This window comes from Cephus cinctus, unplaced genomic scaffold (genome assembly GCF_000341935.2).
Source record: "Cephus cinctus unplaced genomic scaffold, Ccin1 Ccin1_scaffold2166, whole genome shotgun sequence".
Taxonomy (NCBI): domain Eukaryota; kingdom Metazoa; phylum Arthropoda; class Insecta; order Hymenoptera; family Cephidae; genus Cephus; species Cephus cinctus.
Genome location: NW_014334164.1, coordinates 54,780 through 68,225, shown reverse-complemented (window position 1 = coordinate 68,225; position 13,446 = coordinate 54,780). Strand labels below are relative to the sequence as shown.

The window sequence follows — 13,446 nt, the reverse complement described above, 5'->3', positions numbered from 1 at the left end:
TATCATAGTTAAACCAATATTCTCCTGGAGGATCAGGACTATAATATTGGAGTGGAAATTGTGAGGTGTTTGAGTGAACGAATATAGCATTTATAAGAACGAGTCTATCAAGGACGAGGTTGACGACCGGAGCCGAGTAGGACCCCCATAAGACTCTGGAAGTTGATTCATGAAAATGTGAGCGATAGTGTAGTTTTATAGTATATGAAAAATTTGTCTACGATCTATTAAAAACAGTTCTAAAGATCAGGTTTACTTTTGACGAAAAATGTACGTATAAGTATAAAATATCGGTCGCTTTGAAGTATTTCGTCTTTGAGCTATATGTATGCATCCTGGAGAATCTGTCCAGTGCTGGCAAGACTCGGATAGTTCTCTTTATCAAAATGCCAATCTGCGAAAATGCATCTGGCCCAGTGCCATTTTCCTGAAATAATACCGAGTTTATATCGTCGTAGCGCAAATAACTTGTTCGATCCGAACGCTAAGTTTAGCTGGGATTCGTTGTAAGCGTCGGAGAGCACGATGAAGTGTATTTATTTTTAAAGTACAAAGCTGCGAAACTGGGCTTAGACGTTCTTACCTTTATACAGTCTGGAATCCGAAGTATTTTACTGGCGGCAGTGATATACATTTTAAAATGCCCAACCGATACATTCTTTCTTCCTATACCCTGACTTATGGACGTTTTTGATAAACTTTTCCTGTCAAAGCAGAAATAACCTCACGACAAAAATGTCACTCTGTATGAAAGTCTTACATCACAATACCTTCCCCGTATGGGTCACCTGCTTTAACTTCTCGCAGAATCCAAGGGAAAGCCCGTACGCAAGTAGCTCGAACTTTTCATAGGAAGGAACGTACGACGCTCGTTCGAAAGGAAAAACGCGAAAGAAGAAAGCGGATATCGTGCTTATATCGAGGAAGTTCCAATATACGTATTCCTGGAAGAGAACGACCATCGATTCTCAATATATAGCGAAGGGCCGGGAAATAGACAGATAGAGGAAGGAATATACGAATGGGTAGAAGATCAATGGTGGGGGAGACGGAAGCTCTGCCGGAAAAATACAGTTGTATTATACTTGCATTCATCGTAAAACTCTTGGGTGTATATACCTATATACACGTATGCCTATACTATAGGCGCCGTTATTAATTGAACATTGTGCCAATCGATTTCCCACCATCGTATTCCGTATCGTCTCTCGAGTAAATAACCTCAGGCGTGTTGCACGCGCGCGAATCGCCACCGACATAAATATCAGACAATAGGACGCCTCTGAATTTATTTGAATCTAGAGACAATGCGAATGCACAATGGCAAGACGTTGATCGAGCATTGCGTGAATCCATGTTTAACCTTCTGTTTCTCCCTTTGTTGCAGGTAAGTTTCACTGCCTTTACGCCGGAGCTGCTGCCGCACGCAACTTCATAAGAAATGCAACGAAATCGTAAGCTTCGATAGCAGATCTCTATTACATGGGAACAACGCGCATGGTCACTCAATGCTACCCATACTTCGTATACTTTCAATGTCAATACGCTTGTTCGAGGCCGATATTTCAGATCGATAGTCCACGCGATTGATCTTGTTCCAGTAATAACGATTTGTTGAAAATTAGAAAGCGGGCCACAGTTAACCGCGTTAATTGCAATCCAAACGCGTTTTCCACTTTGCGATTTGAATTCGTTCAGCCAGTTAATGGCAGAGAAAATTGAAGTATGGTTACGCGTGTATTCCCCTATCACAGTGCATGTTTGCGTATACTAGCGGGCATTGTAGCGTTTACTATAGTTCACTATAGTGCGCGGACAGGGCTGCCTGGGTTCACCAGAATGATGGGCCAGACTTGAGAGTCGTACGAGGGTTGACATAGGTCTGCGTTAGTAATGCTGAGTTTATTGCGTGGCTGAATGTTCACGGGAAAATTCAGCCAATATCACGTGTCGTATCCTATAGCGCAGGTAAAGCAAGCGGCCACCGCGCTACAAAGCGGAATCGATATAACCAGCTTTAAAATGAGAGTTATAGACCATGTCGCCATGGGGTTTTGCCAGGGGATTGGTAGACGGTTTTGCCAGTTTACCACTCACTCGTTCGTTCGTTCGTTCGTTCTCCCAGCGTATCATTTCATTGCGACGACATTTCCGTCGACTCAAATCCCCAACATCGACACACTGATGTTATTGACATCAATATCAAACACGGGAACGATGCTTTTGTACCAAAATCAATCGCGTTAAACGTTTGCTTTTGACAGAAAATTTCTGATAGTTTGTGTACATTTATTTTTCTTGCTCGTATTCCGGATATACTCTGTCAATGCACTCATGTTCTACCTATAGTCAATTGCATGACTCTTATAAATATGCCTTAAGCATATGACCGTGAGTCTAGTTCAGTGATATTATCCGATCGATTTGCTAATCGACATAGCTATATGATTGGTCGGGTTATCGGAGATCAATGGGGTGGCGGCGTCCCGCAGGAAGAAATCGTAGAAATTCCAACTGCGGAGGGTTGGCATGCCTGATGCAATAACCAATGGAGCCTATTAAAATCCCTCCTGTCGAATGGCCTGGCTTTGAGTATCAGAGACTGTGCGGGGGGGATACCTGTACTGGGTTATTTCCGAGTAAAGCTAGATTTATCGGGAAATGTAAATTTATATTGTATAACGTTCCTCTATCCGATTCGCATCTGGTGCCACCGGTGCGAGCTGTTTTAAATTATTCCAGGAGGCCGTGGTGCCGCCAAGTCGTGTTCCTGGCAAAACCTTTCCCAAATTCCCGCACCTACGCGACTCTCGTCCACCGGTTCATGGGCTCGTTGCTTTTCACCATTATACTCGGAGAAATAATGTGGCTGAAGATATACGAGAGAGCACTACCAACCAAAAGTAGCACAATGGTCCGCAAAAGAATGACCCCGAATCCCATGGCTTTTTCTCGGAACGAGGTTACCGTGCGAAATGTACGCGTCAGGTTGGTAGGACTTCAGTCGTGTCTTTTATTTCTTACGAACCTGTCCGTGGCTGGATAACTGGAATTGCAAAGATTCTGCAATCATAAGTTACGTATGCCTGTTTCACGTACGGTATATATACGGTGGTTATAACCATACACGCATAATTCGCAGTAGACAATAATGCACGGTTTTTCATTATCTTGCACTTTTGTACGATTTAATCGACTCGGCTGAGAAACTGCTCGAAGTTTCATACGAGGATAACAGATTTTCGTATGGCTGCTAATTTTTATGAAGCTACGCCGAGCGACTCCCGCGATTGGTAATTTAAGTGTCATTGGCATTCCGGCGGGTATTGCTGCCCCGTGACGAAAGGAAACTGGTTTTAATGGGCTTAATTAACTGTAAAGTGATGCCTCTTGTACGGTTACTGTATCTCATTATCATATATGCTACATACGAGGTACCACTTGACAACAGTAATCAGTGTCAGAATGGGCGATTGATATGAGATATCCACACAATATTCGGGTGGTCACGTTATCCATGCTAATTATCAATATCCGCGTAAGTGATAATGGAAATGACGATGATAGGGATAGTTTGTAGCGCGACAATTATATTTGCGCGCCGAATTTATTCCAGATGCCAGCACCTTCGTGTCCTCCCACTTATTGTAAATTTTCGTAGCTTCGCGAAGGGATAAGTCTTGCTCTTCCCATTTGCCTGTAGGCAGTGAATACGGAAGCAGCAGGTATTTATAGTAAAAATTATAGAAATCGTTTATAAGGACGTTATTTTATTAGATTTGTTTTTCTATCACTCTCTTAGGTATTTGGGCCATTGTCCCGTGGTCAACGTAGGAGTATTTTATTCGGCTTGGATTTTTATTAGAAGCAAATTACGTACTGGAAGCACACGAGGTGCTGGATATTGGAAGCTTCATGGCTACGGCTGGTTATCTCGATCACGTAAATACAAAAAATTGTCACCACGATTCTCTATGTTAATATATTTTTATATATAAGGTGCGTGCGTAGCGAAATTCAGTAATTTGTCTTAAACGGTATTTATATATATTAAATTCCTTTTATTATATAGCCGCATATCATTGATTATACGTTATCGCTCAAATTGTTCAAAGCTCGTATTCTGGTAGTGTTTTCTCTGTTACTGTGTTTTACCATAAATGTGTAATAGAAAAATAGTGTTATATTACAAGTTGTACTTGATAAATAAAAAAATATCACGTGACGTAAAATATTGTAGAATTATTTCACGCTAACCATTCAGCTCGTAATAGAGTTTGGAAGTTTGCATACTCGATCAAATAATTGAACAAGAATAACTTTAAGATTGCAGTTTTAATTGATCAACAGAGACGAGATTCTCGTCTATGTTCATGGCCGATAATGAGAATTCATGAAAAACCTGTTTTCCAATCGGGAAATACTCAATCGTTATCTTCCTCGCGATCGTCGTACTCTCTTCTCAGGCTAATTCCCATATACACGCGTGTATAAGCCGTATATCAGCTCTGCCCGGGAAGCAAAGCGCGATCTTCGAATCGATGCGCTGCCGCCACGAATCATCGTGATTCAGTTGCGCGTCAAATCGTAAACCACCGTCGGCAATTTACGAGAAGATTACAGGGGAAGAAATGTGTCACTCGAGAGTTTGCAACACAGCCAGCTGCTGTGTTCCATGCTGGATTACGTGTGCCACGGCGAGCGGCCACGCGAACCTCCTGGAAACTAAGTTTCTGCTTCGGTAATTCGTTTGTAGGCGCGAACAAACTTTCCTCAGATCTTTGCATTTCGCTTCGCGTTTCTCGTGCGCCTTATCTATAGTGCTGACCTTTTTTTTTTATTTTTATTTATTCTCTATCTTTTTCCTTTTTAACACTATTCGCGCACTGTATTTCTTCTCAAACTCTCTCGTGGCCAAGTGTACTCCCGCTCTTAACGACTTTGGATATCACGATCGACTCTTCGGCCACTTCACAGATATCAGCTAGAAAACCAAACGAGGTTGAAGCACGCGAGTCAAATTTGCGTGTTTCTGTTTTTTTTTTTTTTTTTTAAATTGGGGTTATTTACGCAAGGTTATCGTGCTGTGGCTGTTTCATATACCAATGTCATATTGAAGTGGTATATGCTCGTTAGAGATATTAGTAATATGGTATTTTGTTTCGTATTCTTTCCGTCCGCCCGTCCGAAGTCAGGCACAAAGGGGGAATTATGTTTTTGGTTTTTATTTTTCTAATAATAAAAATCGATTGCTTTTGTATTACGAAGTATTACGGAATTATCCTTTTGGTTTTGCCGTTATTGATAAGCCCGTGAATGCGAATCAGCCCGAAACTCGTTCATATTTCGACGCGTGATCGATCGTCACGCTATACGATATGCCAAAACGCTTACGTGTACTTCCATATGAGCACTAATTAAACCAGTAAACGTATAAATTTGTGGATTTGTAAACACATAACTTGGATATTGAATATTTTTAAAATTCATATTAAAAATATTGTATTTTTATCGATATCTGTTAATATGTATCTTATTTCCTGTGGCGGGACTCTATGTATACTCGCGGTTCAGATACGGCAAATATCACGGGACATTAAACACATGTACATACTCGCTCGCCCATTCATAACACTTTTGCGTTCTTTATGGCGTCATGCTTGCGAATATAGTCGACACTGAAATGACCCGTGCGCGTTAAATACACTTTTATAAAACAGCTGCTCGCGACAGTCACATTATACCGGCGAAGGGGTAATCCCATTTTGAGGAAACAGGGGAACGGTACACAATGAAACACAGTCGTGTCAAAAATTGCACCACAGTTGGTTATACTGTCTCTATATATCTATAGATATGGATATAAGTATTAATGATGTGATAGTATAAACGATAAAACTCAAGGGATAATAATATTGTCAGCGTCTTTGGAACAAATTGAGAATCCCTGAAATTCCCGTAGGAAGAACCAGGACCGAATTGTCGGATAATCTCCGGGACATTCGTAGATTACTCTCGATATGCCCGAGAGGCGATTTCATCTGGCCATTATCCCAACCCCTCTAAGTGAAACCATCTTCAGGGCATCTCGTCGACGAGAAGACAATATCCCTTTCCTCAAGGAACATTCTAAGCGTCTCAGAGCCAACTCAATCCAGCTCGAGAGCATCCTTACCTACTATACCTATATACAATATCAACTTAGCTACCGAACCTCCAATTGTCATGACAGACAAAATCCTCTTAATATACGAAGCTAAGATGTTCAAGGTTTCTATAGGATATTAATACCTTCGGACTTTTGGGTTATGAGTAAAATAGTTTTTTTTTTTGTATTATTATTTTCTGCGATAGGGAATCAATTTATTTTTAAACTTTGGTCTACTCGAGCTGCTTGTACTGCAGAAACGTAAATAACCGATGACGCAATAGCAGGAACCTCCTTCGAGTATTAAGTATATACGTGAGGTGAATCGATCGGTCGGATTGTATTCACCGTCTTCTCATGTGTTTACGGCGAGGGAGAATGCCTAAATCGTGGCGAGGCAGAATGAGCCTCTTTGCCGTTATAGTATATTCGCGGTTACTACGAATATTCTGGGAAATTGCGAAGGAACTTTCGGGTCGAGAATGCATGGCTGAAATACGCGCCACTCACCGGGCTAAACTTCCTGCTCATCCACCGTGCACCGGTGGCGGAGCGCTAACGCGTTACTGAAGTACGATTATTCCGGAATATTGACGCTGGCAAGAGTTTGAAATTAGCACCGTAAAGTTGCTCGTAGGTAATTTACATAGGATCGGTATATATTGAGTGAAGATTTAAAGCAGCGATGCGAAGCACCTACGGATGAAACAGGTTTTTCAAATGGAAATTTAACAATTTATTTAGTCGGATCTTCGTCCTCTTTTTGGGAATGTTACGGGACGATTATTGCAAAAGTATGCCATATTAGTTATGCCATTTTTTTTTTAAATTTGTTAATATACTTGATTGACTGTTGAACCGATACACTTAATTGACTGCTATTGGACTAGTAGTATTTCCAACACAGAAATTAAAAGAAAAAATTTTATTCAGTTTCTTTTTTTTTTAAATGCCTATGTTCGTTTTGGGATTGCAACTACCCATTTCATTGTTTCATTTCTCAGGGGTTCAGAGATTTTTCAGATATCTCATGTCTCCCCTGTAACTTATAGGCTTTCCGTCTTATGTCAAACATATGAAAAAGAGATACCATTGAATAAAAGAGAGAAAAAAACAATTCCGTTTGCGCGTGAAAAAAAGGTTTGAGAATGGACCAAGGGAAAATAAGAGAGAGGAAAGAGAAAAAAGAGCGGCTACCGAAGTGCCTTCATATTTCGCGATTTCCGAGAAAATATTCCAGCGTCTTCGAAATTCCGGGACACGGTCTGTCCAGGGTTGGTGCATGCGCTTGCTCGCTTTTATCTCTCTTTACCCAACCTCTAAGAACACCCATCCAAGACAGGAGCCAGCCCACCCTTAAGGGAGGTGAACCTTCTGGAAGGCACAGGCAATCCAATCTTCCCTTCGCTAGGCCAACATATCCTCCTTACTTTATTTCCCTTTTCCTTCTTCGGTACTTTTACAATATTAGCTGTCGTTTGTCGGTTAGTTGATTTTCTTTTCGAGTCTGGAGAACGTGAAAAATAACAGGGTCTCTCCACACTTCAATACGAATTACACATTAGACCGCACGTCGGTTTGGCCGAAAAAAGTGGAACGATGAATTCGATTTACATTCAGAGGACGTCGGTACAAAACCTACGTTGTGCACGTCGACGACATAACAGTGGCTGAACCCGCGTCCAAGCCGATAAAACTTTTAACGATGAAACTTTTGGGTGGTATCCGTATACCCCGCTGTCATATACCTAAGATTTGAGAGTCAAGAGTTTTTGGGGTTATAAAAAAAAATCCCGTTGGTCCAAAGAATTTATAGCGATACATCTCCGCCTAGCTCCACCGCTAATCCTTCCTCGTGAAACGGTCCCTTAATAGCCCTTCTTTGGGGAAAGGATGAGTATTCACAGTGACGACGATAAAATCCCAATAGGATCGCGCTCTGGTCGTTCGCTACTTTTCATTCATACGGGTCATTGTGATGGGTCAAGTGGTGCGGCTTCGAATGAACTCAATAAAATTACGTGATAGTCGTAACCTCTCTTAACCGTGGCAACTCGGTCAGTCGTTAAGATTTTTCAAAGCCACGTACACACCAGCCATTTACGAGCGCGCATCCAACTTGCTGTTATTATCTAACCACTGTACCCTACGTGTATGGAGTATTTATACGTTCCTTTGTTGTCGAGTCAATGAACCGTACGTACACTCGAATCACATGCGTTTCACACAGTCGTAGCTCGTGAACTCCAGCTAATCGGAAAGTCAATGGATATCAGGAAATGGAATGATTGTATGTTCCACATATTACATACGTGGCAAACTATAATGCACGATACGTTTAGTAGTTCATGCCACTTCATTTATTATACCACCCAGTTTACATTTGTGACCCGCTCTGCCGCTGTGTATATACATTGATATTATGTTGGGTGCGATAATGCGTTTACGGTCGTGCTAATACTCCGAAGGTGCATTGCAATTTCGACGCAGCCAGATGAATTACAGTAATGCATTTATGAGACACGCACTTCGCGCGAACGGCGCTGCCGTAATCTTTCGCTCTGATAAGCTACGCGAAACGGACGCAAATGTAGAAAGTGATGGAGGAGAACGACGGAAGAGCAACTTCTTGGCTGGAGAAAGCTGCTGGGAAAGGATGTGCCTTTGCGACGTTGCATTATCGATAATGCAACGAAATGAGATACCACGCAGACGCTTAGGCGGCACTGAAAACTCAAATATTTAGTCGTGGAATTAAAAGTGGAAGACGGTCTCGTTCTTCGTCCTCGGAGACGGGATAGCGAAAAGATCCTATGTCGCGTCTCCCTCACTCTCATTGAACGTTTATTATTCTTGTTACAGCGTTCCTTGTGCGGTCGGAGGTGCATGAATTTATAAGTAATTGATAATCGCGATAAAAAAATTGATATATTCTGTTATGAAAAAACGATACCTCAGTTACAAAAGTTTCATGTTAAAACAATAACCACTTCGGTACTCTGTGTTACATTTTCTTGAAACCCTTGTTGCACTCCGATACTAGCCCAGTCTGTACACTGTATGCACGCTTCGGGATTTTCCGATATCGCGCGATAAGCATTTACCGTGGCTTACCTTATTTCCAGTGCTCTGCACACGGTGCTCTTGGTTAACCTGTTATTGGCGTTTTTTTATCTAATTAATTTTCCCAATCATTTATGACTGACACGTCAATATTTACTCACACCCTTGTTTACGTAATTTACTTTACTCTTACGCGTTTGATTGATTAGATCGTATCACGTGATTTATCCGTCCCAAGACCGATGGAATTACTCTCGCTCTCTTTTCGCAAAGACAAAAGGTTATCAACAAGGGTTCCGTGACGTATGAATTCATTAGAGGAAAGAGAGCTGCCCCACTCGCTGTCGTTTTGCGCAGCTGTTCAATGTGAAGCTACTTTCGGGGAGGTGGTCCACTGCGAGCGAGAGAGAGAGAGAGAGACAGAGAGTCAACTGATGAGATGAAGGAATTGATCGAACCAATACTTGCATCAAGATGACAGATTGGCTCCAGAGCTTGTCAGGTTCTGGTTTTTTGCTCCGTATTAAATATGGTCGATAATAGCCATATTGGGCAAGGATTTGTAGATATACGTGTAATACCTTTGTTTTGGTTATTTTTTGAACTGTAACCAAGTAAATATTATATCCTTAATATAACAATGGAAAAGTAATTTCTGATTTTGACATAAATCGCATTATAAATCTATAAATAATACTCGAAATTGTATACTCCTACAAGACAAGTAGCTATTCGCATGAGTTGCTAATATACCTATACATAGAATGGACCGATATGAAGAATAACGGATACGAATCGTTGAAATATTCAACTATGGGGTATATTTCTTTGTTCAAACTAGAAAAGTCTCGCGTGGGCGTATATCTAATAGGTTCAGTATCTGCGGATAGTTTCCGTGGGAGGATTGATGTGCCGAGCGTTAACGGGATAATTTTGTTCCGGCGTATACTGACGCATCGATCCTCCTCCAAGACTTTCCATTATTATTTTTCGTGCTAGACGGTTCGTAAGTAAAATTTGGTGTATCGCGTAACCGTTACTTTACCTACGTTCGCCGTGACCATTCCAGTGTCGTATAACGTTGCATTTATCATCGATCCCATACAGATGACCCTATATAACGGTATATGGTTATTCTCAATCGAATCTTCGTGTTGAAAAATCTTCTCTCTCTTTATTTATCTCGCAACGTAAAATAAAGAAACATATACCAAACTCCTTTCGATCTTATCGAACCGCGTAAATTAGTCCGTTTCGAAATAGCACTCTAGGACGGAGTTCTCTCGTATCGACTTGCAGTTAATGCGCCTATCGAGCAATAAATACTCCTCAAGCAGCGCACAGCTCGTAGAGCACCGACGTGCCGATAAAAACCTAAGTAGCTGCTACTGCAGGTATATGGTTGGGTTATCGAGCGAAACGCGGAGGTTAACGTTTATGATGCAATTATCGTATTTATATGGGGGTTCTATGAGCAGCCAAAGGAAAAGCCGGTCGAAGGTCTTTGCAGTGTTATTGGGGAAACTGTACGTGGGCAAAACACGGGTGGACCCTTTGATATCTATGAGAGGTGTTTATATTGTACTTGTAATTGCAAACGGTTGATTCCCTTTGTCCTGTAACCGGAGAACGAACCGATATTAACGTTATTGCGTGCTTCGTGATATTCGGTGCGATGTGATGTAATTTACGACGGGGGAAGAAGGAATGAGAAAATATAATAGTTTGATGGTAAATTCGAATTTCATGATTTGCTTAGGATTAAGATATCGCGATATTAAGATGCATGGGCTTTCATTCCCGTGTAACTGGAAACCTGAGGAAATTCGGATCTGGGTAAACGAGGAGGGTGAGTGTCAGTGGATTCCAGTAAGACGGTAACGAGTGTTTAATCTTTCGGTGCCGATTTCTTCCCACCCATTGCTCTTGCCAGTGACTCGTTAGTTACGTCGTGTAATTTCAAGGATAATCAGGTGGCAATGATCAGCGGGACCTTGAGGCGGTTTGACTCCACTAAGTCATGGACTATCTTTCTGTTTTACGTACCCTTTTTTTTTCAAGCACGCATACTGCCTAGTGCATAACCATTGGTGTTAACTGCGTAGTGTCATTAGCGAAAAAATCGATGTTACCCACTTTACGAAGAGTTTGCATGAACGAAGTAAATTGCAAGACGGCTGGTTCACGATCAATGAGAATGCGGTACGTGCTCTTTGAATCGACCTGTCGACGAGACACCGTGAAGTTAGTGAGAGAGAAAAAAAGAAAAAGAAAGGAAAGTTCAGCCGACATCAAGGTCGTGCTGAGATTCACCAAGGCGTCGTGTCAGCGAAGAAACTCGAGACGTCCCTAGCATACATGCTAGGGATATATCCGTGGATATACCAGTACGTACCAGGTAGACGTAGATGACTAGTATATGAGCTTATATATGGTGGAGGTCAGGGTACGTGCATTCTCAAGTGTAAATACGTTACGTGTATCGCACATGACGCCCACGGGGTGAGTCGTAATGGCGAGACGTAAAAACTAGTCGTTGGGATAGGTCACGAAATGGTAGACACGTGTAGGTGTTTCATGTATATCTCACCGTTGGTACGAGAGAGACGGAGAGAAAGAGAGAGAAATATATACGGGCCTTTAAAGCCAGCCAGAATCCCTCGAGCGCTGTACCGTCCCCTGGCAAATCCATCCTACAATTAGTACTGATCTATCGAGTCGAAGCTCACGGTTACGGTTCGTTATACCCATTTCTACCTCTGTGCTCTCTGTAGTTCTTTTAAAGCTCACAGTCAACTTCACTCGTAGCGCTTGAACTATTCCCTGTCGTCGGGTAATTAGTGGTGGGTGGTAGAAGGACAGTAAAATAGGATCAGCGAGAGGAGTGTCGTAGAAGACTATAGACGCATACAGGGAGACAGTACAAAGAGCCATGACCGTTTGCGTTCTCTTTCCCTACTGTTCCTGAGACCTGACCTCGTCTCTGGACTGACCTATTTCTGGCGTCCCCTTATTCTTGCTTATTTTCTTCCTTCCTCCTCTTCTGCATCCTTACCTACATGATTCTCTCGTTTCTCTATGGACGGGGGACAAACTGAAATCTATAGGGAAGCGCGGCCACCGCACTGAATTTCACTTTGGAAATAACATCTTCCTACGGAGCGCATAACGAGACCTTTTCGAACTTTCGCTCCATTCCATTTTACACGAGAGGATTCATATCTAACATTTCTATGGCGGGTTACTCGTGTATGGCGTCTATCTCAATATCAGCAGACTAATTACGGAGTCATGGAAGCTCGAGAACTCAATATCGATGAAATTTCAAATGCTCTTATGGTTATCTGAAAGTCAAACTTTCTCAGGGCTTCAGGTATGGCACTCTGCACAGAGGGCATGCCAGTGGGAATATATAGTCAATCAGGATCGACCTACCACTTGAACGTGATTATACCGTAGCAACGAACCTAACTCGTTAACTTCAGGCTGCTATCATAATTCTGAATAACCTTAGGGTACAGTAGAGTCATATAATCCAGATAGAGAAGTATCACGGTTAATTCTAACTCGCGTAATATCTCGGTCTGTTCAACGTCACTGGCATGTGTTATCCTTTTGTCCTTCTCCTGCAGCAACCTGTGTTACCTAGGTCGAATCACTTCCACATCAGGTTACGCGGATTATAACGCCAATGCCGATTACGAAACGGTCATAGTATTCAACACGGCCAAGGATTTCCGCGCCTCCAGTATTTAGTCGATTGTTCCATGGCGTCACGGAAATTGGCACAGCTTCTGCCTCTCTTAAATATTCTCAGGATGAACTTGCTGGATTTCTAGAGGCCATCGAGTCTTCTGAAAATCGGATTCTCCTCAGCTCCATTGAATACACCGTGAAGCCAATTCGATCGGGTTGTGAACTTTGTTTTTGCGTAATTAAAGAATCTCATACTCTCACGAACATCAAACTTTATCCTTTTAAATCTTCCTCTCCAGGTTCCGCACAGCACGGGTTACATCTACTGTACTATATATTATGCGCTACGTACTACTTCTAGCTATCCCTCTCGATCTTCCGAACTTCCACGAGGCGGTTGAATCACTTGGTTCAAGTCGTATATATTCAAGTCACATAAAACCTTCGGCAAGTGGAATCATTAATCTCTTAGAGGTATTCAGGGGCGTAATCAGGTGTGGATTGACTTGGCTCTGAAGTATTTTACACTGTTTGTCGCT

At 42.0% G+C, this 13,446-nt stretch overlaps 1 protein-coding gene across 3 annotated transcripts in view; it reads left to right on the top strand.

Annotated features, from left to right (window-relative positions):
- Positions 1–13,446, top strand: part of LOC107274069 (mucin-17) — a 154,600-nt gene that overhangs the window by 89,687 nt on the left and 51,467 nt on the right. Inside the window, exon 2 of one of the 3 annotated variants that reach the window (XM_025091356.1) lies at positions 1,388–1,454. The exons of the other annotated variants lie outside the window; for them this stretch is intronic. The gene's annotated coding sequence lies outside the window, so the exon portion shown is untranslated. The remainder of the gene's footprint in view (positions 1–1,387; positions 1,455–13,446) is intronic. 3 annotated transcript variants of the gene reach the window in all.